The sequence below is a fragment of the Diabrotica undecimpunctata genome, chromosome 6, assembly GCF_040954645.1.
Source record: "Diabrotica undecimpunctata isolate CICGRU chromosome 6, icDiaUnde3, whole genome shotgun sequence".
Lineage (NCBI taxonomy): Eukaryota > Metazoa > Arthropoda > Insecta > Coleoptera > Chrysomelidae > Diabrotica > Diabrotica undecimpunctata.
In genome coordinates, this window is record NC_092808.1 from 104,636,542 (window position 1) to 104,663,877 (window position 27,336).

Consider the following 27,336-nt stretch of genomic DNA (forward strand, 5'->3'; position numbering starts at 1 on the left):
ATTCTAGGGAGTGGATGACATCTTCGCGGGGGGTTTTGGAAGAAGTTTTGGGTTTCTTTTTTGGTTTATTTTGTTTAGGGGTATTAAAAACGGATGAGTCGGTTTTTGGGTTGTCATCGTTAATTTCAGGAGATGATATGCTATGTCTTTTTAGCTGTTTAGAATTGACTGCATTATTTAAGGTTATTGATGTTTCTGGTGTCGTAGTATTTTCAGTGTTATTTACAGCTGGTGCTGTTGTTTTGGAAGAAGAAGACGACGTGTTTGAATTATCTTTAGATATGTTTTGGATGATGTCGGTTTCCGTAGTATTTTCAGTGCTATTTACAGCTGGTGATGTTGTTTTGGAAGAAGAAGACGAAGTGTTTGGATTATCTTTAGATATGTTTTGGATGAGGTCGGTTTCCATAAATTGAGATATTTTATCATTAGGTTCATTAGGATTAGATAATGACGATGTGATTAGAGTTGAATTTGAGAGGGGAGTTGAAAGGGTATCATTAGGTTGATGATGTTTAGATAATGTTGATGTGGTTTGAGTTGAATCTAAGAGGGTAGTTGAATTAGTTTGGTTTGAAATGTTAGCGCATTCTGATTCTTGATGACCAATGGTTTTACATTTGGAGCAACTGAATCCGTCTATGAAGAGAAATACTCGGTAGGAAGTATTATCATGAGTTATGGTAAAAGAGTCAGGAATAGACATATTTTCCAGGGGTGTAATGAATGATTGCCTTCTAAAGCTCAGAACATGACTGTACTCACTTTCAGACATACCTACTCGAAGAAAAGTCATTTTAGATACAGTGTGAATACCAAGTTTTTGTAATTCTTTTTCAATTATTTCGTTCGGGATTGTAGGACATGCATTAGATATTAGAAGTCTCTGGGCTGGAGAAATTAATCTTCTTACTTCGACTTGACATCCATTTATTTCGATATATTTATGAGAATGAAGAAGAGCATCAACAGTGTTTTTTGAAGAGAGATATATGCATATCCTATTGTTAGCAATTCTTGAGGCAAAAAGTACATTAATTGGACCCACCAGTGATCCAACAGCTACGACGTAATCATGGATTTTTGTGCCTTCAATGCTAGAAATGACTATTGCTTGTTGTTTTGTTGGATGTTTAAAATAATTTACGACATCTGAGTAATTGCGTTTAACGGAGTTGTGTGTAGTATTATTGTTGTATGAAGTCATTTTAATTAATTTTCTTGATCAGAAGTTGAGCCGGTCCTGTGGCCGGTCCAAAAAACTGGTCAAGACCCAACTGGAATTTTTGTTATCTCTTTACGTAGGTATTATTTAAAGGTTATTTTGTTATTGTTACAAAAATAATACGAAAAGAAGTGCTACTCACTTGAGATAATATTGTCAGCACTAACTAATGCACTTAAATTTGTCGTAGAGGTATAAAATATTAAATTATGATTTGTTTTTACCATTTAAAATGACTATATTTCGGGACAGCTGATAACGTTGTAGATTTGATCGCTATCAGGGCCGAACTCCATTAATATTTTTATTTTTATTTATTAGTTTATATTTTATGAATTGACTATAAAATTAAATTAATAAGTGAATTAAGAATGAAACGGTTGAATAATTAAATGCGAACGAAAAAACTTTATTTTAAAGATCACTTGGAGAAATTATAATATCTTGTAGTGTAACTATATTTGATTGTGTTTGAATAAAGTAATGTTGATGATGAATAAAAAGAAAAATGCATTAGATTTTGAAGGTCAGTGTAGAGTTGGTTGTATATGTCTAAGGGGAATTTGAATTGTAATTGTTGTAAAATAAAGTTTAAAAAAGGAACAATCATATAAAAAAAACCCTATCGGGTACATCACAGAACGTGTTCGGAATAACTATTCCATTATCGGTGTTCTCTGGATATACATGTTTGAAGCCACTAAATATATGGGTAAAGCCTTTAATGTAGTTAGATTAACTTTGAATTACATCAAAAGCATAAGTAGAATAAAGCACATCTTTACTGAAGGCAGCCCTAGTTTACTCTACTTATTAACTCGAATGTAGAAGTGTATTTTTGCAATCACACACGAGCTGCAAACTAAGCACGCCAGAGTGCCAAGAATTACGACAATTTACATTTACGAAATATCTATAAAAATTTTTTATATTACATAATCCACAATCTTGACCCAAGTAAATATTAAATAATATTCGATATTATTTATTAATAATTAATCTTTCTAATAAATATAAAAATCTTCACACAAATCACACCACAATATCTCTTACATGTGGATTTTTATTTCATAAAGGTATTTTCCTTCACAACCTCACAGACACCGACGATGTTTTCGGTAGATCTTGCATTTCCTCGACGTGCGGGTATTGGCTGATTATTTACTAAAACAGTTGCGTGGGGAACGTTGTCCTAACAGAACCCACAGTGTGTTATAATGTGTGTGTTATAAAACAATTTTACAATTTTAACGGATTATTATACGCTATATCCATCCACAGTGATTTGGAAAAACATTTAATTTATGATGCGTATCATTAAATTTTGTTATTCTGTTTTTTAATATTTTATTTTTTTTGTGATATCACCAGAGTTGTCAGAACAAAAATTAATTGTTAGCTTTTCTATGTATTTTAAGATTTTTAACAATATTTATAGATATAGAAATATACAATTATAATCAATTTGTTAAAATTTCTTATGTAGTATATCATAAACATATTATATAATAAAATTTAATGAAGTTTGATTTAATATTCCTTTTTTGGATCGCTTTTAGCTTTTAGCTTTCAGATATATTTTTTAATACTTTTGACATAAACGATGTTAAATTGATAACAAACGTAATTAAAATGACAGTATTTATATTATATCATATATATTCTATGAACCGATTTATTAAAATTACCAAAAACTCAATTTTAGTTTTGTCTGCACATTTAGTAACCCGCCCAATAAGCTAAAATATCATTTGCGTTACTAATTAAATTTATGTGCATCGGCCATATTAAATAACCTAATCATTAAATAAAATTATTCTGTGAACCTATCGAAAGCCAAAAATAGCATTTACCGCCAGCTCGAAAAATATGATTTATTAGACAATATTAATTTATATTTTAGAATTGGAAAACAAGGTTCAGCGTTACATTCTGGTTTTGAAAAGTTATGTCATGTAACTTGTAACATGTACTTGTTAAAAAATTCAATACTATATATTTTAAAAATATGTTTTAAAGCAGTGGTTCCCAACTTTTTTCCCATGATCGCCCCCTTAGACAGGTTTCACCAGTTGTGAATACTACAATCCCCCACCCCCAATTAAATTGAAACAAATAATGAATCTATACAAAAGGTATGTATCCATATTTATTTATTTTTACATTTCGTAAAATGATAAATGGTTATATGTGTGTAAAAGAATTGTTAATGGCTTCCTTGGGCCTGGTGTCCCTCACATAATTTCTTTATGTCTGGCTCAATGTTGGTTAATAACAACCTCAAATCCCCTCTTTCTATTATGTCGAGCCTATTTCTTTGTCTGTTTTTCAATATACACACAGAACTAAAACCTTTCTCCACTAGATATGTTGTGGGGAATGCCAATAATAATAATTTGATTGCATTCCACAAGATTAGATACACTTCTTTTATCCGCGGCCAAAATCTTTCGTACCCACACTCCCGAAACAAACTTTCAATTTCAACATCATGTCTCAAATCAATCAAGTTTTCTTGAAGAGAAGAACATACCGTTGAAACTTCCACGCTGAAAGGATTGATTGACTTGAAACCAAGTTGGCACTTTCAGACTAGCCAAATCTTGGGAATCGGGACTTCAGATCTTGCATATTTTCTTCTCTCTCTTCTCTGCATATTTTCTTCAAAAATAGATAGTTTGTCAATGAATGCTCCGACTACTCCCTTCGCTTTGGCCATATTTATGTTCTTCCCCTGTAGTTGCAGGTTCATTTTTAAAAAATATCTGATAAGTAAGCGATGTCATTTCGCTTCTCTTGTAGTTCTGTACTCAGTGTTGGGTCAGTATTATTAAGAAATTCAATAACAGTATCCATGAGACTGAAGAACCGCCTTAAGCAATTGCCTTTAGAAAGCCAGCGGACTTCCGTATGTAGTAGCAATGTATTAAATATCTCATCATTTTCTTCACAAAGTGTACGAAATATTCGATTATTCTTTGGTTTTGCTTTAATTTGATTTACCGCATAGTCGAAGAGAATCGTGCAACCTCCCACTCAAATTCTTGACAGCCAAATGCTCTCTGTGAATGATGCAGTGAACACACAAAATTCCAGGTACTGCTTGTTTCAGATGTGCAATAAATCCCCAATGACGTCAGTAGCACAGGCGATCATATTTAATAAGGGAATCTCTTTTTCCTCAAAAAATTTCTTAATGACCTCAAATACGGAAGATCTTTTTGTATCAGTAATCAGACTTCTAACAAATAGCATTTCCTCGGCCATTTCTCCATTGTCGTCAATGAATCGGAGATATTGGAGCAAAGCTGTGCTGTCACTCAGGGTACTCTCGTCAAGTTGCACAGTAAACTCTCTGCTTTTCAATTTGTTGCAGAGAACATCTTTGACATTCGCTCCCATTTCATCAATCCTTCTGGAGACAGTATTATTGCTGAGAGGAACTGCATCTGTTACTTGGCTGGCCTGACTGGGTCCCAACATAGTATCAACTATCTCGTTGACAGCTGGAAGGATGAGTTCTTCTCCAATTGTGTGCGGCTTGCCACTTTTTGCTATTAAGAATGATACCTTGTAGGAAGCAAGTAAACCCTTGTCGTTTTTCTTGGTAGCTTTTGCAATCAATGACCCAACAGTAACTCGCCTTTTATACTTTGCCTTGAGCTCCTGTAAACGAAAGAAATACACATTCACTTTAATTATTATAAGTAATGGTAATAAAGTTTAAAAAAGGTTTTCTTTCAGTCTGACTTTTGGTAATAGAAAGTAAAAATAATTATAATATGTTGATACCTAGGTACAGTTACGATCACTAAATAGTTTACACTTTAATTTTTACATTGCAATACTTTTGACGTAAAAGGTGCGTTTAAACGGGGTAAAAATTAAAAAAATAGGCTCCTAGATACGTAAGTCTGTAAACTATTCAATGACTGTAACTGTACATGGAAAAAATACATCCTACAAACAAAAGACTTTTACTCACCGCAACATATTGGACGGGTCTGTCTGACTTATCTGAAAGAATCCTCTTCAAGTGATCCATAAGACGGGGCGGCTTCATGGATTCGTTTGACAAAGATTTTGCACAAATGAGACACAATGGTAGATTCTTATTCCCTGGTAATTCAATGAGTCCATATTTCAAATACTCCGTTGAGTACTGCCGGCACTTTTTTTTAGGTGCTGACATTTTGAGAGCAAAACAAAAGAGTAATTAATTACAATTTATCGAGAAGGCAAATAATAAAAACACTATCTCGCAATTCTCAATAAATAATTATATTGCCACGCGTCGACGTCTCTGTCCGAATTCTAACATTGTGACTAATAATGATTCTAATATTGTGACACCTCGTGTTCGATAAGATCTGTGACTAGACGAGATGTTTGTGTTATTATTACCTGCATTGGTATACATATATTTACTTTTTATTATGCTATGGATATCCGATCGAAAGTATTGTATTTTTTTTTCTTATTTTTCTCAATTACCCATTTCTCGTTTTCCGGATGCTAAACGCCCCCCTTATCGCCCCCTTTTCTCTGTCGCCCCCCATATGGCCCCCTTCGCTCTATCGCCCCCCTGAATATCTCAAATCGCCCTGACTGGACCGGCCATGGAAATTAATAAGTTTTGGGAAAACGGGTAATATCTCAAACATCACATTCCAACAGCACAATATTTTTAGTTTTATCCCTATTTTAATGATTTTTTTAGCACACTGTATAAATTTATAAATTTTAATTTGGTATAGTTTTTTGATAAGATTTTATATTTGACTTATTGTACGGGGTTAATTAAAACGTGGTTTTATTTTCTTAACTTTAAAACATCCTGTGGAATAATTCTACTTTCGAATTTTCGTAAAAACGTATTTTTCGGTTGCAACCATGTTTCCTAAGCATTGTGTTTTTTGTGTCATGTCAAAATATGCCTTGGTTCATTTTTTAGAGCCAAATTAAATTGCCACTCACAATTTAGGACTTTTTTAATTATGATTATTTTGGATTTATTTTGTAATACGACGAGGTGGCTTTGGTGACTGTTATCATTATGTCAAATTGACACTTACATTTTGTTTACCTATGATTTATCATGGTTATTAATGTCTAAGATTGTGCTAAAGCCGTTTTAGATGATCGTTGTATACGTCATTTACCAACGGTGCAAACAAGAAATCAGCTTCAAAAGGTTCGAGGCAATAATGTAAGCTACATTGAGTGGCTAGACTCCAATTTTCCAGGGAACATCGACATTTGAATTTAGGACAATGGAGTAATGTTCTTTTTATGGATGAGTCGAGATACTGTCTTCACTCATCAAATGGGAGAAAACGAGTATGGCGTCGAACTGAAGAGAGATTTGCGGAGTGCGCTTTCAGTCCCCGCGTTAGCCATGAAGGGGATTCGGTGATGGTATGGGCAGGAATATCCCGAGATTAAGAATCCAGATACAGAATCCCAAAATACACTGAATTGGTATTTATTGAGGATTCGTTGACTGCACACCGGTATGTTGAGGAAATTTTAGCGAATCACGTAGTACCTTTTTCTCAATATATCGGCGATGATTTTCTATTATTGCAAGTTAATGCGCGACCCCATTCTGCAATGTGTGCTACGCAATATTTAGAGGAAGTTGGTAAAAACAAAATGAACTATCCAGCGTGTTCGCCAGATCTCAACCCAATAGAGCACGTTTGGGACATACTTGATAGAAATATTAGAGGTCGCGAAGTCGCACCAGCCTCAATTAAGGAACTTCGCTTGACTCTAGAAGAGGAATGACAAAACATCCAGCAAGATTATATTCGCAACCTCATATACAGCATAAGCCGACGTGTACAGGCAGTTATAGAGGCTAGGGGCGGCAATACAAAGTGTTAAGTTGATTTTTAGTAGTTTTTCTTTGTTATTTGCGTACTTAGATTAGGATACATTTTAAGTTTTTTTTGTTTTGCTATTGTTATAATTGTTCATTAAAATCAAGATCTCGTTGCTTTTATTCATTATTTAAATACAGTGCTTTTGGGATGTCCATATGACATTCCTTCGATATCAGTCACCAAAGACCCCATCGTCGTATTACAAATTAATACAGAAGATAATGGTAATAATGGGAAAAGTCGTAAATTGTGGGTGGCAAAGTCATATCGCTCCTAAAAATGAACCAATCAATATTTTCACATAAAGCAAAAAAGATAATACTAAAAGGACATGTCTGCAGTTTAAAAATAAGGTTTTACGAAAATCCGCTAACGGAATTATTCCACATGATGTTTCAAAGTTAGGATAAAAAACCACCTTTCGATTAACCCCGTATAATAAGTCAAATACAAAATTTTAATAAAAAATTTACTCTACTGAATTAAAATCTATAAATTTTTACATAATGTGCTAAAATGATTATCAAAATAGCGGTAAAAATAATAGTATATTACTTTATGAGGCGGAGAAGCATGACTTTTCTTGATGCGCCCGATATTACGCGCCGAACGAAGTGAGGCGTGTAATAGAGGGCAAGTCAAGAAAAGTCGCTTCTTTGCCGAATAAAATATACTATTTTTTCTTTAAACGTAGCAATTTTCAACCATAAATAGTACAATTCATACGATATTTTTAGTCGAAATTAACTGTGACAACTATCAAAGTCGTCTAGATGTTAGAAATTAAAATAATTAAGTCGTCGGTAGGATTTGCGTCTCCCTGGTTACAATTGTTTGACAGTTGTTTGCAAATATTAAATGTAAATTATTAAAGACAGCCTATTGTTGTTGCAACCGCAAGCGCAAATTTAGTGCGAAAATGGAAAACCTAAACGAAATTGAGTCCGCGGCTAATGATGCAGTAGCACGTTTGGGCCCTCCAAGTCCGATAAGAACGATAATGCTCAAAAAATTTTAAACCCTCATGATTCGCCAACATCGGGAATGATTGCTGAAAGTTGTTCTCGACCATCAGTATCATCAACAATTACCAATGCGTATCAAGAGTCGGGAACATTTTTGCACGGTTTCAATTTTGAAAATGCCTCATTAACTAATTGTACTTTTAATATTACTATAAATAAAAATGATGTTTAATTGTTGTTAATGACATTTGTATTGTTGCTTTGTGACATATTTCATATTGTTGCCATGACAACAGTTTTCCCTCCGCCGTAAAGAAATGGGGAAAAAATGCTGCCGGCGGAGACATCAAACTTTGACAAGATCAAGTTAGATAAGTAATGTCATCATTATTTGACGTTTGAAGAAAAAAAATATTTTCTCCGTTGCGTTTTTTTGCATCTGAGTGTAGATAGATGTTCTACCATTTTAAAGAACATAATTGGGTCTGAATAAAGAAATTATAACTAAAACAAATGAACATTTAATATGAAAAATAAAGATTTAATAGGATATTTGGGATGGACCATGGTTTGGGATGACCTCAGCGGAGCTATTTCGCAGAGCAGTTAACAAAACCATGATAGCCTTGATGATCGCCAACATCCGGACCGGATAAGGCACTGAAGAAGAAGAAGGATATTTAGTTGATTGAAGAGTTGAATGATGAATTGGAAGCCAATTATTTTCAGAATAAAAATAGTAAACTGAAAGATGAAGTTAATAATCAATAAAATCAAAAGAAATTAAAACGAAATAAATATTAAAAGAAAAATATCAAACATGTGACGTTTATAATATTACATTGTTTAAAATTTAATTTTGAAGAGATATTGTAAATTAACATAATTATTTTTAATCAGGTATTAAGAAAAGTAATCAACTAAATTTGCTGGAATATTGAAGTGTTTATGAAAATATATATCGCTTTATCCTCTAATAATCGCCCAAGGCAGAGATTTATCCTTGTCCGCTAAATGCTTGATATCAGCTTTATGACGTTAATAACCATAAATGTTTCCAAAATAAGATGGATTATTCACAGCTCATCTAATTGTCCTTTGACGCTTATAGAGAATGAATGAATCAATAACTATATACAGCATTTAAAACGCTTAAAACGAACTGCAATTTTGTTAGAATTGATAAATTACAAATAATAAAGTAAAGACTATTATTAATCTGAAAATATTTTATTAGGGTATTTTAATATTATTTACTATATTTTCTGGAAGTAACTACAAGTTTAATTAAAAATACGTTTATTTTGAGGCTTTATTTCCACTTTGAAAGTATTTTGGTTATACACGGTTCACAATTTGTTGATAGCTCACTACAAGTTTAACCCTAATTAGAAAACTGAAATACAGAGAGGATAGGTAATACGATATAATATTAAAAACCAACCTAAAACTGACGGTTTAAGACGTTTTCGACTAACCCACCTTATATCTGAAGGAATACAATACCTTATAATCCTATTACGGGGGTATTTTAAATGGTTAGAAATGAACGACCAGTGTCGTAGAGTATATGATTAAAACATTTATTTGAACTAAATAAATATATTTTTTAAATTGTACTTATGTAAATTGTATTTTTTAATAAAACTTATTTATTTTATTCAAAAATAAAAAGTTTCTTGCCATTTGTAAAAGATACATTTATTTAATTAAGGAAAAAGGCGCCAAATGTCGCCCGGCAAAATTTCCAATGTGTTTTAAATGTATCCATTATTTTCGAATCCGGAGAAAACTAATAAATATTTTTGAAAAATTTAAACGCAGAATGAAAGATTACATTATTACTCAGGGCAGAAAGTCCCTGAAAACTTCTACAATGTTTATTTTAATATGTTATGTAACAGAGGTGAAAATAAAAGAGAAAATATAGTATAATTTTTAATTGAAAATATTGCATGCAAAAGAAACTTTTTATTTATTCCAAAAAATATTTCATTCTGCCTTTAAATTTTTCAAAAATGCTTTTTAGTTTTCTCAGGATTTGAAAAAAAATGGATACATTTAAAATACATTGAAGATTTTGACAGGCGACATTTTGCGCCTTTCCCCTTTAATACCTTACGATTACAACTACTATTACTTACCTTATATAATTACGATTAGAAAACTATTCGAATTCAAAATAAATAGGATCAACTTCGGAATCCGAGTCGTCTTGAGGGTTAATAATTAGGTTAATAATCTCTACGGTCGCAACAATTATGTTATCTAGATCCCACATTTTTTGTTCTTCTTCTATTACATGTCTTACTGCATCTTTCCAGTTTTGTTTTGTAATATGTTATAAAGACTCGTATAACAATTCACGTACAGCTTGTATTTTATATGACGTATTTTTTCTAGCCACATAACTTTTCATTTGTGCCCAAATGAGTTCAATTGGATTTATTTCGCAGTGGTAGGGTGGAAGTATAAAGACTGTGATGTTTCGCCTTTCCGCCATTTTGTCAACTACGTATTTCTTGAACTTAGATTTGTGTTGCCGGGCAATTTTTAAAAGTTCTGCTTTTACCATTCCATCTTCGTAAGGCAGATACTTATTCCACAGCCAGTCAAGAATATCCTGTTTCTTCCACGCATTCGTTAGAAGTATTTCTACTAGTCGTGAATGATAAGGTGCATTATCTAATACTATAATTGAATTTGGTGGTATGTGTTCAATCATTTGCTCAAAATACTCTTCGAAAACATCAGCTGTTATCTCCTCGTGATAGTCTTTTGTGCTTTTGGAATGAAATTCCAACAAACCATGCTTAACAAATCCTTTTTCACTGCCAATGTGAGAAATTATTAATCTACTGCCTTTACCAGAAGGTGGGGAGATACCAGTAGACCAACCTTCCATAAAGGCTTGCCTGGAGCTTAATATATTTTTATCTGACCAAATTTTTTTTAGAGTATGACCTAAGTTTACCCACGTTTCATCCTGGTAGAAGATGGGCCTTTCTTCAGCCCGGAATTTTCGTATGAATCTTAGATAATTTCTTCTCCAACATCATCTTCTCCTCCCGGTCAATCAAAAGTGATTTTCGGTCTGATTTCTCCGACCGGAAATTTAATTCTGTCCGATATGAGGCAAATCCGGGTCGTCGCTAACTTCTTGTAAAATTTTGTTTAGGTTTGGTATTTCTTTTTTGAAAAAAAATCCATGAATTTTCCTTCGAATACCATTTTTGGCAAATTCATCAATTTCAATAGGCTTTTTCCCTCTCTTTAAGTTTTCGTTTGTGTTTGGGTTATCTATACCGTGTTTTTTTCTTTCTGATAGGAACCTATATAAAGTTGACTCTCCTACACCAGTCATGTTGGCACAACTTTCGACTATGTTGCGAACAGTGTTTGTGGGATTATGAGAAACCAGAGCATCGTGAACATTCAGGACAATAGTCTTCTCTCTTGGTGAATAGACAGACTTACTGACTGTACGCAACAGTACCGGTGTAAAACTTGATGATGAAGCCATCACAAACAATCCAACAAAACGAGCACGAGCGAAAGGTACGTATATGTTCGTAGGTATATGGAATAAAAAATCACTCACAGACTGCATATAATTCGCAAAAGAAATATTCGAGACGCTAATTACTGCCGTAGACGCGGAAACACCGACGAGCCGTAAATTACATGCGATCAAAAACGTACTAAACAAAAAAATTGTTTTCGTTCGTAATAACTTCACTCTTTCAAGTTAAGTTTCGAATATAATTATATTATTAAAAATCTGGGGAATTCCATCTTAATTATCTTGCAACGAATAGTACATTCGGATATGAATTCCAGGTTTTCTAGTAAAGTGATTGAACGCGAAGATTAGTATTGAAATATCCAAAGAGATAAGGTATTCTTATTTACAAAATTGTTAAAGGTTAAATTCTTATTTTTATTAATATAATATAATAACCAACATTAGTCGTGAAAGTTTTAATTGTTTTTTTGCTAAATATATTAGTATTAAAATATTATCAATATTATATATAACAGTATTAAAACATTATATTATTATTTAATGAATAAACACCTTAGGAACGCCTATGATTTACGACCGTTTTATGAGTTTGAGGCATATTTCGTGCTCTCAACAATTTGTGAACAGAGAATAGTAACTAATATGAAAATTTTTTATGCTAAAGATAAGGTTTGGAAATGTATTTAGTGCTTAGTTAAATATTTTATTTTTAGTATTTTTAGTATTTCTAACATAATCCAATTTCGTGATATATTTTTTTAACAATAGAAATCATTAGATTTCTTATCTGGCGAAACTAAATTCAACTGCAATTCAACATTATGCAGAGCAACTGTATATATCGCTCTGATGAGACCTAATGAGCTTGAAATACGTATTAAGGAGCTTGCTGCTGCCCTCCATCGAAATTACGTCTAATAGTCTTTCTGTTTCTATTTATTTTGTTTTTAATTTTTATATCTTTGAATTTCCCACATTTAAATTGGTTGATTTATATATTTATTAGGTTATGAAAACCACTTGTTATTAATTTTACCCCAAAACACTTGAGATAAAAGATTTTAAAAGGATCAATTTTATTCTCCCAAAATATTCCCAAAGAAACATCTTAGAGAAAAAACAGATCTAAAAAATATCAGGGCAAGCACGTCTACTAATTAACATCGAAGATTTCAGTTTTTCTTGGCTACCGTCGCTCGGTCTTTTTCAACAATCGACCGCGACGTAGCTAAGTCGATGCTGCCATCCTACCTTAACACTTCAAAAATGGTAAGTGTACTTCTTTTGCACGGCTAATAATTTATGACTTATGCCAATTGTTATTTTTTTACAATTATATACATTTCATTTTTTTACGACTTAAATTAACTAAACAGCTCTTTCTGATATTTTCTACATTGTAACGAAAAGACTACCAAAGAGAATTAAAATAATATTATAAAATATTACCTCAATCAACTATGGGAGCTTATCGTGTATGCTTCATCTAGCTCAGTCTGGCTCAAGCAAACTCTGCCTATTGCTTTACAATAAACATATTTAAAATTGACACTTATGGCTTCATGTGGTTGACAGGTTAAGTTGTTGATGGCTTCTGATGGTTGTTGGATGGATTGTCACTAAATGAGCAGATTTCAAGTTGATGGAACGCGTTGTAGTTTTAAGCAGAATTCATTGATATAAATTTCATCTTCGTAGATATCGTTACGTCTTACTAGACTAGTACCAATCAATTATTCCATAAATTATTCCATGAATTATTCCATAAATTATATCATAAATTATTTTATAAACTAGAATATAACACAGGGTGCATTAGCGAGACATCAAAGGGGATTGACTTCCTTGCCAAATATTATACAAAATCACAATTAAACAAATAGCAGGTGGTAAGAATAATATGAAATAGAGTTATTATTAAAATTAGTTAAGTTTTGTAAGATTCCTACATGTACAAAATCGAAAACATGGCTTTAGAAAAAGTGAAGTTGTGAATATTAAAAATACTGTCAGAATTATAAAATATAGGTTACAATGAAAGTTCTCACCACAAGAAATTTCTGCAGAACATAAAATGAACTTTATAATAATTTTTACGTTCTTTTATAAATTTCAACTGCACACCAAAAAGAATATTCCACAACGTTAGAAAAGCTGATTGACTGAAATAAGTGGGAGACTATAGTTGTGACTAAAATGAAGTATGTCACAGAAGCCATAGAACATACATAGAACATATGTCTATGATGGAATTAGCTCTTCTGTCAATATAGAAAAGAATATTTAATCTAACGGGCAGAAAGAGAGAGGGCGCCAACTATTTTTTTAAGAAAAAATAGTAAAAAAGAAACTGAAGGTTAAGGAATTACTAAATAAATATTAAAGAAAATAAAATAAAAAAAATTATTTAAATATAAATTAATAAAGATTTATAACGTTACAACATAAATAAATAGGCTCTTTTAAAACAACTAAATAAACAAATAATAGATGGGAAATTTACCTTAACCCATATTAACCCATTAATGCCCAGAACCATGAACTATTATTGAAACCATTTAAGTTTTGTGTTACAAAATTATTAAATATGAAACGAAAAAATGTTTAATTTCTTTTTATATTTAGTTTATGATTTTGAGAGTGGGTCGTTAACGACCACTTGGGCACTTACTGATATAAGAAATTAATTTTTTTTTAAATTTATTCAAATTCATCAAACATTTATCGGAAGTGAAATTTGACAACTTTCACATGTTTTCGTAGTTTTATTTTTACACTAGCAACATCTCCCTCTTGTCTGTTGGCAAATTGGCGCATTAATTGCCGGCTTTCTGAGGTGTTATTGTACACAAAAGTTCTCTTTGGTCCAGGTATTTTCGGTTTAACTTTATATATTTTTTAAGATGTCTGCAATTTCTCTCCTAAACATAGATTGTCTTAATCATGTCATCAATAAAGCTTAAAGAAAAGGGCGGGCTAGTTGATTACCATTAGTAACACATAAGTCAATCATCCAATGCAATATTGGAGTATACCATTTTTTTCCTCTCACAGCAGTTCTGCAATTGGATATGTTATTATCCATTTGATCTACATCCCAAATGTATGAAAAATGTTGATCTATCTAGATCACTTTTTTCCCATTGAAATTTGATCTCAGTTTTAGCGTTTTTTAGGAGGTTGCACGATTTTAGTATCTGATTGGGTGTTATTAAGTATATTTCCATTATATTCATTTAAAATTTAAAGCAACTTACCTTCTTGTCTTTCTTCTATGTACCTCCAAATTCAATAAAATACGCTTAGTTTCTCTACTGGATAAGGGTTCTCCTTCTGCTTACAGTTGTCGGGTACTTAGATGGTTTACATCATTATCTTCCTCGTCTCCTAAGTCACAGTCGGTATTTTTGCCTTCATTGTCGGGAGGCATCATATTTATATATTTAACCAGGCACCATTTACTAATAATAACTTAGAAATATCTACATAAACAAAATAATTAAATAAAAGGCAGTCACCAATAAGCATTAGAAAACATGTTCTCGCTGTTTATTTACAATCGCAATACGTACTATATAGAAAGAATACAGACGGAATATCAGGAACAAAAAATTCCATACACCGGTCTGTAAACCTCGATAATATGTACCTTTAAAAAAAGAACAGAAAAAGTAATACATACTTTATTTTAGTATTAGTACTTTGCACATTACTGTAATTTTACAGAACAAATAAAAAAAATAGTTTTGGATTTAGACATCTTGATTTAAATTGATCAAGCGCTGATATTATCAGATTCATAAAACAATAGTTAGTAATTAAACATAATCCACATTTCTTTAAAATATCTAGAAATTATGTAAAAATTCATCAAAAAGAAGATTGGACTTGTGACAAATCTTGTCTTGTGTAAAGGATCCCGCAACTATAGGTATGGAAAATCGGGTGTATGGAAGTACATCAAGCGCACTAATTCACAGTCAAGTGAACGAAAATATATATATTTTTAAAGACAGAGACACTTTCCTTAATGCATATTTAAACGCTGAATATGAATCCGTAATCAAAAATAAATGCATCGTATTTTAGTCTTCACAAAACCACCGAAAAGTCTTCGAAAAACTGATTAACAGTAATAGAAAATGTGCTACTAGAGCGACAAGAATAATTTTATGTTTTGAGTAATGCTGCACACTTATCCATTACCAGCATAGCTGCAGCTCTGCCTTACTGTGATTTAATTTATGACCTACCTTTTTGTTATATCCTGTATTCTATTTACATTTTTCGTTTGATTGTTATATTTATTTAACTTTGCCCCAAGTAATTAAAAATATATAACTATTTGAACGAGATGTTCAGCAAGTCGAAAAAATGCACTCATACATGCACCATAACACCAAAGTATATATGTCTCTTCTTCTCCTTCTTTTTATATAGACATGACTGTCTGTTTTTCAATGTGCCTCCAGTAAGTTGTCGTTTCATCGTTTTCGTGTTCTTCTTACTGATCGTCTTCCTATTGAGGAACCGTCTCTTGTCGCCTTTACTACTCTATTTGTTTATTTGTTGTCATTCGGCTTATATGATCGTTTCATTCTACCCTTCTATTTCTTACCCAGTTCTTGATGTTTTCCACCTTGCATCTACGTCGTATATCTATACTTCTAGCTCTGCCCCATAGAATCTTACCAATAATTTTTCTCAAGTGTTTTCATCTCTGCTGTTTCTAACATCCTTTTTGTCCTCTCTGTGTCAGGTCTTGTTTTTGCCGCGTACGTCATTATTGGTCTGATGACTGTTTTGTAAATTCTGCCTTTCGTTTCTTTCCTGATATTTTTATTTCTCCATATTGTTTCATTTAGGCAGCCTGCGGCTCTGTTTGTTCTATTCACTTGATCTTCCACTTCAGTTTCGAGCTTTATGTAAATAGATAATGTGATGACTAGATATTTAAACCCATCACTCGTTCTATTATCTGACCTTCCAGCTCCAATTTATATGTTAGTAAATTTGCTGTTGTAACCATGCATTTTGTCTTTTTTGGGGAAATTAAAATGTTAAATTTTGTAAACATTTTTGTAAATTTTGTTAAAAGTATATAATATGTATAGTATAAAATTCATTATATACGTATTTTGCGATTATGTTTTTGAAATCACAGAATATAAATACATTAATAAAAGGGTCTTACTGATTTTTTCTATGTAAGTTGAGAAAATGTTTAAGTGAAAGTTTTCTCATGGATTTGTTCGTTATAATAATAGCAACAATAGTACAATAGTAGATCGTGTTAGAAGATCACCGATTCAAATATTCTTTATTGTGCAAAACATTGGATCAAATCTAGTTGTGCCACAGCTCCTTGTATTTGATGAATTTTTTACTAAAAAAAGCTTAAAGAAATTTTGCATTCTTGCTAGTATTAGATAAGTGTGCAAAAATTTTTTCAAATATGATAATTCTTATGTCGCTCTAGCAGCACATTTTCTATCGCATTTCTTCAGTTTTTCGAAGACTTTTCGGCGGTTTTTGCATGCTGTTCTTTCAAAAATCAATATTTTTGTTCACTTGACTGTGAATAAGTGCATTTAACGTACATTGAGTACCTAAATCCAATAACTTCAGAAGACAGTAGCTTTAGAATAATAGTTTTTCAGACCTACATTATGGATCCCATTGCCTTTTTTAATCTACGCTGTAGCATTTTATTTTGAAGTCCCCTCGTATATGTGTTAATTGAAATCCCCTTATATATGCATTAGAATAAGGAAGAATTTTTTTAATGTTTCTTAGTTCGTATTCTTCAATTTATAACCAATATAATCTTTCGTTCGTTTTAGGCCGCCGCCGTCGATCATGAATCATTTTATTGTTTATTTATGTCACAGGCGCAAATTCTTCGACATTTCTTTGTTCAAACCGCCCGATATTGCGTTTTCAAATTAATTTACGTCTTAATTTCCGTTGTGTTTAGTTTATACCCAAAGTGGTTTGTTTATTCTAACTTATGTGAGCAATTTTTTTAGATAATTTCGTCACTCTCAGTGGAGCCGCTGTTAGAGGCAGTGGTTTCGGTGTTAGTCCGAATTTTTCTTTTAATTCGTAATGTTTTTTTGTTTTTTCGTCTTTTGTCATGCGAAAATGTGCAGTATAGTAGCAGTGTTGAGTTTTAAGTGCAGTCGATGAGGTTGACAGAGATAACGGAAGAATGAAGACGTTTTAGAGGTCGGTCAAAAAGAAAACCTACAAATATGTTAGAGAAGTGGTATTTTACTCAAGTAATGTGTTTATAAAGATATCAACATTTCCATTGTCCAGTTTTTAAGAAGCGTTTACATGGTGTGTCCAATGTGCCAGTTTCCACCGCAAACCTCAATGTCCTAAGCAGCCGTTTAAGGATATTTTTTTTACAGTTTGAAGATGTAATTTTTTGTTCCAGTTATTGAAAGTTATACAGTGAAACTCAGGTAACTTTTTTTGTGATCAGATTTTAAAAGTAAAGCAGACATTTTTTAAATAAACGTAATAATTGCTTTCATACAAAAAAAATTGTAATATTTAAAGTTGTAAATTTTATGGTTTGACTTTTAGCTGTCATTTTATTTGTTCAGTTTTGTTTTAAATTTAGTATTAACATATGACAGTTAGCACTATTTTTGACATTTGGTAAATACCTAATCATATTTGAGATTTTGTTTTTGTTTTTTAAAGAAGGTTAACCACTATGCATAGTTTCACTTAAAAAGATATTTTTTTGATTTGTAATAATTTATTTCTGCTACAAATTGTCGCCCATTAACAATTGTAAGTTTTTTCTGTATTTTTTTTAATTGTGACTATTAATATAGTGTTTTTATGTTCTCTATGTTTTGTAACTGTTTGTGGTGACACAAAAATAAATGTTAAATTTTGTTTTTCAACATTTTGTTTATTTTTTTTAACAAACCCTTTCTTGTTGAGTTTTATTTGAAAAAGATATGTTTTTTATGTTTAATAATTATATCCCTAGTTACAACTAGCTGGTTGTAATAGGTATAATTAGGCACCTCAAGTGGCGCCCTATATTAAATTTCTTGAGGTGTTTCCTGTTTCGTTTTGTTTTTGTTTGTCCCAAGAGATTTATGACCCTTTATTTTATTTTTCTGTAGTTGCCCCAATCCAAACCCCCTTGTGTTTTACTTATCCACGACCCCAGCTCTTCTACCAAAACCTGAGTGCCCGTTCGCACAAGTAGCGTTTATTTTGCTTACCCTATCTCCACCCCCAGTAGTTTCTTCCCCCAATTTTCTACCCCTTGTATTAATGCCCCGTATGGTAGGCAAAATATATCGTTACAACGCTCTGAAAACTATCATTGACCGAACTTTCGTTTAATTTAACCGGGCCGGTTTTTCATAAGAATAGTACCTTTTTGGTTAAATTAATGACGTGGTTGAAGGTTTTACAAATGTGCAAAAAAAAATTATTAAAATTGTGAGTCAGAATATAATTTTACTATTCACGGAACTATAAATGAAAGTCACAAAATGTAGAATTTTAGTAATAACGGAACTGTACAATCAAAGTCACAAAATCTAGAATTTTGTCGACCTGAAAACGTAAAACAATAAATTTCCATCCTAAGCTAATGGCGAATACGGCATCTACCTTATTAAAACGCCAATAAATCACCGAGTACAAAATAGGTATTGAGAGATAAGTGTTAGCAAATTGTGGGTACATAAACAAAGCAAATTGGACGTTAATACCAATATATAAGACGTCCCCATACAGTTTATGCCATACTTAACGTCGTTAATTATGTTTAATAAAATCTTAGAGATTACAATAAGGCGGAACAATACTAAAAGGAGACAATCTCGTTAAACATGTGAAATGGGTATCAAAATGTTATATCACCCGAATACAATCTATAGAGAATGTAATATCTAATGGAATTGTTTTAATACCAGGACACTAATATTATTGTAATATCTAATATTTGCTTATAGAGGGTTATTAGAACGAATTTATGTTTTTTTAACTCTTGATACAATATAGCAAAGTAATAATTGTTTTCTTAATAATTTCCCTGCTATGGACGCACATAGTCGTAACAATATTTTTGACGAAAAGTCGTAACGAGCATTTTCGAATGCATTTTTTGAAATGCAGCTTTTGTTTTAATTTTTTTACATTAATTTACAAGTATATCGTTAATACAGTTTGCTCAGACAATCGCGTATCGACAATCAAACTGTCTACACATAATGAAGTATTGTGAATAGTACAACTATTTGGGTATTGTTTTGGACCAAAAATTATTATGGTCTAACATATCCACGACCTACAAGCAAGACGTGAGAAAGAGGTAAATGCATTTAAAGTTATATCTAACCAAAAATGGAGATCTAACGTAAACACCTCGCTCTTGTTTTAAAAAACTTATATTTGCTCCCTAATTGATTATGGGTGTACATAATATGATTAATCCTTTAACACTAACATATGTAATTATGTAAGTGAGATAGAATATTACTACTAAAATACATCAACATCTGAATCATAAAAGCCTCCTTTATCTGTTCGAGGGAAATATTCCGTCGGTGATGTGACAATACCTCCTATCTGCTGTAAAATGAGTTTTGAAGGAGACAAGAAAAAAATTTTTTAGAGTCACCGCTTGTTTTCATATGAAATTTTTTTGACTAGTTTTGTAGTAAATTCATATAAAAATATATGCACGTCCAGAAAAAACCAACTGAAAGTTTTAAAATCAATTTATTGTAGTTAATAGGTATTGTCAAAACATTTTCTACAGATAGAAGATATTGCATGGATATATAAATAAGATATTGGATAAAAGAATTTGCTAAATTTGAATTAAAATTGGAAAGTGGAAAGAATATTAGTCAAAAAATAAAATAAAAACATTTTTTAATACAAATGCAAAAAATGACAAAATTCTTAATTGTCCTCATAGAAAAGTAAGTTATAATAGGCATGACAATCCTTAGCAATAACACTTTTAGTTCTTGTAAGCGCATTCATTTTTTCTTTGTTAATTTCTACTTTTCACTATATATCTTTGCATAATGTTCTATGGTGGACATTGTTTTCAATCTACAAGGTAGATTGAGCCAAGGATTATCCGTATCAAGCTTTACCAGAATGATTCCCTTAGACTATAATTCATAACTTTTATATTGGTCACTTGAAAATCTGCCGTTGATCTACCGGGTCTTTTAGATTTGTAGCTCTTATTCTCCTTCAAAGAATACTTAATTGTCAAAAAAGTATATTCTTACTGTTTATATTTTTATGGTGTTGGTTTCATTCTTGCTTCTTCAGTCGCTCTTAGAAAATTACTTGGTAAATATTTTTTTTTATTTTTGAAATTACGCTCAATACAACTGTGGACTAAATCTATTTCTATTTTGGAATGACCTTTTATAAAAAATTTCTGAGTGATTGGTAAATTGTATAGCATTGATAAATTGAGTAGTGCATTAGCTAATACTGCATTCCGATTTTGGAAGGTGGAACCATCACTGCATATTATAATTGGTATTTTCAAGGCAAACAATTTTCTTTTAAGTAGTCCACAATGCATAATACAAAAGTTGATACACATAGATTGGCATCAACTTCTGTGAACCAATAAGATGTACAGTTAGCACAACATTATAAAGGGTAAACTTATGAAAGCTTAGTTTGCTTTTGAAATAAATGGTTGCGTTTAAATGCAGAGCGTAAATCCATCGTTATCATAATCACCTAATTGCATTTAGCTGTTTCTTTGTCACGTCTCTTTTCTTATCTTATCTTTTCTTTCATTGCAATATATTTTTGCCAAGCTTCTTCATTCAAATTTTTATTGACATGTTCAATACATAAATTACACTGATCTTTCTTAGGCTGGTATAAGCTCAAGTTATTCATTTTAAAATATTTCCCAAATACAAATCGCTCTGAAGCTTCAGTTTTGTTCTTGTTGCACTGTACTTTATAAACCTTAAAAACTTGTTTTATAAAAGTAAAATTATCTTTCAGATAAAGCTTATTGGTATCTTTCCTTACATAATGCGTCGGTTGTTTAGAGAGTTTGTCAAAAAATTTGTTTCGAAATTTTTTGAAAGCATCAAACAGTCTGGCTCTGCTCATTTGTAGGTTTCATTGCGTGTTTCGATTTTTTTGCCACATTTTGAACAGTAAAAGATGCTAAGGCAAGATTATTCAAAAACGTGGTCCTGCAGACAGTAAGTTTCTTATTTGCATTGGTTAAGCAGGAGATAGTTCCTTCTCTCCTGCTTTAGTCTCCTTCTGTCGTTGACCTAGCCACACAATGTCTTTTAAAATACAAACAAACATAAATTTTTTGTTGGTTAAAATTTAGCTTATCCAAAAGAAATTGAAAATTTCCATCCTTATTTCTTCTGTGAACTGTATTCTTCTGTTTCTTCTGTGTCTGCAGTTTATCTTGGAGAATTTGTTACATAGTTTAGAGACATAGGTGGGTCATTATTTTCTTTCATATCTTTCGGTATTATGCCGAAATATATTATCTTTGTCTCTAGTGAACCCAACGTAAGTCTTACGCTTTATCCGTAGTATTTTATTTTTATTTCACTTCCATTCACTTTGAGCATCATTCTATTTTTTCTTCCTTCATCCATATTCACATAATCAGGAACTCCAGTTATAGCATCATCGTTTGCATTGGATATCTGCTTATTTTAATTGTCAGGCATTGTCAAAAAAAATGCGTTCTCAAATGTGTACTAATAGAATATGCCACACATGAATAAATTCGGTTGATATCGGTTTTAGATTGACCTTTCTGATGAACACATAAAAATATTCAGATGGCTCAGTTTTAAAGATTTACTAGGTGGAAACAGATGAACTCTGTTTACGTGGACACTTAACATGTAACTATTAAGATTAAGGTTCTTTCAGCTGTTTTTACATGTAATGAGATATGAGGTATTGTTTTAGACATAATATTCACTGACAATACTTTTTTCGACTTATGAGATGTTGTTGGGACATGCGCCATAAAATTTTAAATATAATGCACCAAATAACTTATTTTAGTGCAAAAGTGTAGGTAGGAGGTATGGTCACATCACTGATGAATTAGCAAATAAATAGTTAATAAAAGACACGATATTATAATTCATAATAAATTGTCGATGAACTGAGAAAACGAGCAAAATGTATCTTGTTAAAGGAATAACTATTCATAACTTTCTTATTGTATAAAGAACTACATTTATATTTTGAATATAACTTGTAAATTGAGTACTAGATTGATTACTAGTACTTTTGTAAAAATTTGTACTAAAATAAAAAAAAAAATATATTTAGAAAGATATTTAGAAACAATTCTAAAAATATTTAATGAATAATCTTACTTGAAGGTTCGGTTTAACAGGGAAATTTTTGGTTAATTACATTAAATTTTCAGGAAGAAAAGAAACGCTTGTATTTATGAGATAACTGAAATGTTTACTGAATTATAAAAAAAAGTAAAACTTTTTTCTGCTATTAAATTTTTAGAAATTACTTATGTAGCTACTTTTATTCGCCTGATGATGCTTCAGTCTTGACCTTATTTTTTCTTAATACCTGTAAATTTCTGAAAAACTCAACATAAACAGCAGGTAGTTAGTTACCCTTCTTCGCAGCGCTGCATCAAATGAGTTTTCTTCTGTTAAGGAATTCCTACTGGTTCTTCATAAAATGGTTCTAAGTTAGGACTTCACTTGCTTCCTTACATTTTATACCTAATGTCATCATCATTCTCTCTTTATCCCTGTGCGAAGTCGGCTTTCCTTATTACATTTATCCATAAGTATCTATCGTGGGCCATATTAATATTAATACCATTTACTAACATATCCTGCCTGAGCGTTTCCTTCCAGGATAGGATGAAAAATGTGAGAAATTTTATGAAGAATATAACGAAATTCAAGACAGAGAAATTGCGGACGAACTACTGCACAGTTTGGACGCAGTCAGACGACAAAAATGGATAAAACTATGGAAAAATTAGACTTTAGTAAATCAAGCAGAAAAGCATGGTCTTTACTTAGAAAACTTGGTAGTAGCAGACTTCCAACTGGAGACAAAGTACCAATAGCTCCCAACAGAGTAGCCTCTCACATTGTAGCAACCTCAAGAATACCTAGAGATCGTGACCACACCACCAAAGTAAAAAAAGAACTAGAAATAATAAAGTCTGCATGCCTGCCTACACCTGAATACTCCGACGAGTTTATTCCAGAAGACATTATTTCAGCAATATCGGAAATTAAGTCTGGAAAGGCACCCGGCTCCGATAAAATCCATCCATAATTTTTACTCCACTGTGGCAAATATACTAGGAAATGTCTGATTTCTATACAGATATGTTAAAATCAGGAGAAATCTTCCATTCACTAAAAAAGGCCATTATAGCCATATTAAAATCAGGAAAGGCAAATTATCAGCCCCAAAACTACCGACCGATTGCACTGCCGAGATGTGTCTATGAACTATTGGAACGCTTAACCTACAACAGAATTATTAGAAACTTATTTGAATTGATACCTATTGGGCAAGCAGGGTTCAGGCCTAACCGCAACTACACAGTCCAGATCTTATCCCTAACAACACATATTAAAGCAGTTTTTAAAAGAAAGCAAAAAACATCCGTTGCTTTCATTGACCTATCGCTGCATACGATACTGTCTAGAGACAAGGACTAACATTGATTTCAGGCTCACGGACAGATATTTTCAAGTCACAATGGGCAATTTTAAAAGTGTCCAAATGAAACTCAGCAATGGACTGCCACAGAGACCTGTTTTGGCACCCTTACTGTTTAATTTATACATCGCGGAACTACCTAGGACAACTTCGCAGAAATTTGACTATAGGGGCCATTGCAGCAAGACATAATAACATGGATATTACAGAAACAATACTAACGGATGACCTTGCCATTATGGGAGAATACTTTCGCAAATGGAGGCTACGGCCCAATGCAACGAAAACCGAAGTGTGCTGTTTCCATCTGAATAATGCCCAAGCTAACAAAAAACTCTCTGTTAACTTTGAAAACAGACTGCTTACTCATAACTCAACACCAAAATATCTTGGAGTGACTCTGGAGAGAACATGAAGTTTTAAAGAACATCTACAAAGAACTTCAGCAAAACTGAAAACAAGAAATAATATCGTACAAAAGCTATGTGGTACTACATGGGGGTCCTCAGCGTCATTACTCAGATCATCCGCTCTCGGATTTTTATACTCGGTGGCTGAATATGCTTCCCCGGTATGGCTCAATAGCTAACACACGAAGATTATTGACACCCAATTAAACCAGACAATGCGAATGATCTCAGACACAACTAGACCCACACCGAACTATTGGCTTCTAATCCTGAGTCACATTGAACCACAGAAACTGCGAAAAAGTCATTCTGTTCTCAGAGAATATCAAAAAATTGAGGCTAACCATCAGCTACCCATCCACCATGATAAGCTTGATATCGAAATAAACAGACTGCGCTCCAGATATCCCCCATTGCTTAGAGGCCAACTCCTTACATCAGGCACATTTCAACCTCACCAACGCCTGGAGAAGACAATGGGAGAGCGACTCACCACAGGAAGCACACCAAATGGCCTGTATCGATCAGAAACCGCCAGGCTTTGAACTGACCCGCAATACATGGACAATGTTAAACAGAATAAGAACAAGTAGCGGTAAATGTGCTGACAGCTTATATAGATGGAGAAAAGCCCTTACTCCTAAGTGTGACTGTGGTGCGCAACGACACACCGTCCGTCACATTGTTGAAGAATGCTCCCAAAGGCGATTCCCTGGAGTTTTCGATGAGTTCCTAAATGCGACCGAAAATGTTTTACAATATATTAATAATATATTGCCCTGTCAAAATCGCTAAAATGGTGGTAATTATGATTTATTCGAAGCATTTGCTTACACTAAATACAATTAGACTGAGGAACAATAACTAACAATTTCTATACAAACCGGTTTTCACAAGTCGGTCTCACACAGAAAAATTTAGACTTTATTTTTACAAAAAGTAGAAGAGATAAATCATTGGTATTGTTATCATAGCATGTTTCAAATATAGTCATTATGTTGCGAAAAAATTAAGTTCAAGAAATTACTCCTTCTAGGTGTAACACTTCTAATGTCACTGAGTATATTTTTATTGTATGCCATACGATAAATAAATACTAACACTACATCATCAACATACATTAAGCACCACGGAATATTACTCTGTAGTTTCGTTGATCCAGAACTAATGAGAATAAATAAGGACCTCGCACCGAGCCTTGGTGCAATGCTACTTTCACATGAAATTTATCAGTCTCTCCCAGACCTGTCCTAATACTAGATGTTATTCTTTTATACATGTCTCCCACAATGTTAACATATTCACGGGGACTCATTTCCTATTTAGTGCCAACCACAGAATCTCCCGAGATTACTTTCTCAAGATCAATGAATGCCATATGAGGGTTTTGTGGGAGAACAGTGATACCAAGCCAACCCCGGTGATTAGTAAAATTCTAAACCCAGAAAAAGACTTCACTGTCCCACAGTTCCTTGCGATTTTTACTTCTTCGCTTGAAGACCCTTCGATTTAGTGGACCACCCAGAGTTTCAGTAATTACGACCAACTGATAATGTTAACGGATTACTAGGTACCCTGAGAAACCCTGTATTATTTAATATAAATTTTTATATTCTAATAGGACAACCTGTAAATCCAACAACAAACTATGTCTAGAAATAAAATGCAATAAATTATGAAAGTCGGTTTAATATAAAATAATATAACAAATTCTTGTGTAGATTAGGTAAAATGACATAATGTATTTTAATCATTAAATACCTACTTAAAGAAATAAACATTTATATACCCTAAGGATTGGTACCAACCTATTTATACGATAGGACTGGACAATTCTATCCTATCCTTAAACCTTAAAGGTTTTAGTTAGGTTAATTATAGTTGAATTTTAATGTTAATACTAACTTATTTACTGAATACTATTTTTAAATGCAATATTAGAACTTAGTAAAATCTAATCTGTATAAACGATTTATTGCAAAAATGATTGAATAAAACTACTAAAAACTGCGGATTAATGAGAAATTTGTTCAGTCATATCGTACATTTTTTATTTTCTTAAAGGCCTTAGCGCGTTACCGAAACCTAGGTTTTTTAAAGAAAAAGAAAGCACAATAGTCTACTTATTGATGTTCTTCGGACTCTTATTAGGTGTCGAATTATTCGTTGGCCTAGATTTCAGCTATGCCCTATGCTGCATTTTATATTGGGTAAAATTTACCTTGCTTTTCCAAAAGTTGTTGTAAAACCATCTACCATTTCACCTTCAGCACTTTAACTTTTTACACAGAACGTACATACTAAGTTCGTTACACTAGAACTAACATTAACGATTATTAGAAGTAATTTTTAACTGCCGGAATTGCGGCATAATCCATTTCATCAACATGACAACATTTCACTTTCCCAGTCTTCTCTCGAATGGCTTTTTGTTTTTCATTTCTTGCTATTAAGTAACCTTGGACGAACCCATCCATATTTTTGTATAGGCTGCAAAACTAGTTCTGATATTTGGGCGAGACATGTCCATCTCGCTTTAATTCGTATCATATGCAATAGATAACTATTCTTACACTTTAGAAAAAGA

At 32.3% G+C, this 27,336-nt stretch overlaps 1 protein-coding gene across 3 annotated transcripts in view; it reads left to right on the top strand.

The window, feature by feature from the left end:
• The window catches only part of nolo (ADAMTS-like no long nerve cord), a 2,006,971-nt gene that overhangs the window by 523,954 nt on the left and 1,455,681 nt on the right, over positions 1–27,336 (top strand). The gene's annotated exons all lie outside the window — the stretch shown is intronic.